This window comes from Microtus ochrogaster, chromosome 10 (genome assembly GCF_000317375.1).
Source record: "Microtus ochrogaster isolate Prairie Vole_2 chromosome 10, MicOch1.0, whole genome shotgun sequence".
In the NCBI taxonomy this organism is placed as follows: Eukaryota; Metazoa; Chordata; class Mammalia; order Rodentia; family Cricetidae; genus Microtus; species Microtus ochrogaster.
The window spans coordinates 83,659,570-83,661,791 of NC_022016.1; the positions used below are offsets into that span (position 1 = coordinate 83,659,570).

General features: G+C 43.4%; 1 protein-coding gene across 11 annotated transcripts in view; it reads left to right on the forward strand.

Annotated features, from left to right (window-relative positions):
- The window catches only part of Kif1b (kinesin family member 1B), a 144,018-nt gene that overhangs the window by 16,049 nt on the left and 125,747 nt on the right, over nt 1–2,222 (forward strand). The window contains exon 2 of one of the 11 annotated variants that reach the window (XM_005353694.3): nt 2,030–2,171. The exons of the other annotated variants lie outside the window; for them this stretch is intronic. The gene's annotated coding sequence lies outside the window, so the exon portion shown is untranslated. The remainder of the gene's footprint in view (nt 1–2,029; nt 2,172–2,222) is intronic. 11 annotated transcript variants of the gene reach the window in all.

Consider the following 2,222-nt stretch of genomic DNA (forward strand, 5'->3'; position numbering starts at 1 on the left):
ACGCGGGAGCAGTTGTGTAGATACTGTGTCAGAGCTCCATTCTCAGGCTCCAAATGGTGGATGGAGGGGACCATTTCCCACAAATTGTCCTCTGGCACACAAAATAAATCAAATGTAATAAAAAGTTAAAAACAAAAATTCAGTACTTGATGCCTCCCTTAAGACTGTTGAGTACTGGCCAGTGGCTGTCTTAGGTTTATAGCTTCTCAGATCTGTTTTGTACAGCCCTGCTAAAGGACTATTGGACAAAACAAAGCTCAGAGAACAGTTCTTTTGTTGTGAGAGGCCTAGGCCTGGATCAGAGTGCAGGTGATGAGAATGAGAGGTAGGGAGACTGAGGCAGAGGAAGATGGAGAATTCCAGTCCAGCCTTGGCTACATGTGAGGGAGGCCTTGCTTCCAAAAGGGAAAGAAGGTGGGAATTGATAGACTGCTAGTTGGGGAGATGACTGAGTTTTGGGCATCATAATAGCTAAAATGATAGTTACTTGTCAAAGTTCTGTGGGGCTGAAATGTTGATGTGGTTTGTCTTTCTCATCTGTTCTCCCTTCCCCTTTCCTTTCTTTTTCCCTCTCCCGGATGTCTGTCTGTCTGTCTGTCTGTCTGTCTGTCTGTCTGTCTGTCTATCCATCCATCATCCATCCATTTGGTGACTGAACTCAGATCACTGAGTTACATCCCCAGCCCTTTTAAAAGTTTTATTAGGAGACGAGGTCTTAATGGACCAAGTCTAGACTGGTGTTGAACTAGCAAACCTCCTGGCCTACCTGTGTAGCTGTGATTACAGGCATATGCTACCGCACCCATACTGAACTATGGTTTTTTATGTAACTTTTTCCTCAATGCTGCTTTTCTTTTTTGGATGTGAGGGTGTCAGGGGGGATAGTATTGAACTGGTGACTATAGCATATGCAACATTAATTGGGAAAGTTCATAACTCTAACCTTTCATTTGATAAATGTGGCCACAAAAGTGTTTGCTATATTAAGAACTCTTCAGTTTATGTAAAATAAAATAAACAGACTGGAAAGAAACATTGCAACATGTGTGTATTAAAAGATTAATATCAAAAACATTGCAGTAACCAAAAATTATCGAACCTAGCAAAGAAACAGGTTATTTTCCCATCCTTTAATGGACACTGCCCAGGCCCTTACACCAGATACTGTTCTACGTACTAAATACAATATGACAAGAGATTTCTGGGCAGTTTGGACTGGTGTGAGAGAAAGAAAGAGAGAAAACATTTCCCAAGAGGAAAAATTTCAAACAGTGATGATATTATTAAGAAAATAAGCCTGAAGGCGGTGGTGCACTCCTTTAATCCCAGCACTCTTTAGGCAGAGGCAGGTGGATCTCTGAGTTTAGGTCAGCCTGGTCTACAGATTGAGTTCCAGGGCAGCCAGGTCTGTTACACAGAGAAACCTTGTCTTGAAAAAATGGAGCCAGGTCTGGTGGCACATTCTTTTAATCTTATCACTTTGGAGGCAGAGACATGCAGATCTGTGTGAGTTTGAAGCCAGCCTTGTCTACACAGTGAGTTTCAGTCTAGCCAGATCTCAGCAGTGAAATCCTGTCATAGAAGAGGCCTTCAGAGATAGATAGCTTAGTCAGTGAAGTGCTGAGGACCTGAGTCCAATTTCCAAAACCATGTTAAAAAAAAAATAACACAAAAAACCTGAGTGTCATGTGTTTGGGAAGATGGAGACAGGGACATCATTGGGACTCACTGGGTTTGAGGCCTGTTCATTCAGAAGGCAGAGGCAGGCAGTTCTCTGTGAATTCAAAGCCAGCCAGGTGTACATAGTGAGTTCCAGGATAGCTAGGGCTACACAGAGAGGACCTCCCCCACACCTCAATGAAACAAAACAAAACAAGAAGGAAATTGCGCCTGATACTGGAAACCTGGCCCACTCTACTCCGAGCTAGTGATAGAAGTCGTAGATCTTGCAAGAGAACCTACAACTGCCACTTTACTATCCCAGTGTATTCCTTAGTTACATCCTAAATATTCATCCTTCTCCCCACAGACTGCTGTCGTTCTCGCCCCTCCGCAAGGACCCCGCACATCCTCTGCAGCAGGTGGAGACCATTACAGAAAGCCACAACTGAGCAAATGCAGAGTTTTGTGGAACCCTGTCCCAATGATATTTTACAACACAACTCTTGAATGTAAGGTTCAGGAATCATTGTGGAAAGGGGGCAGAAAGATTGTCAGAGCTA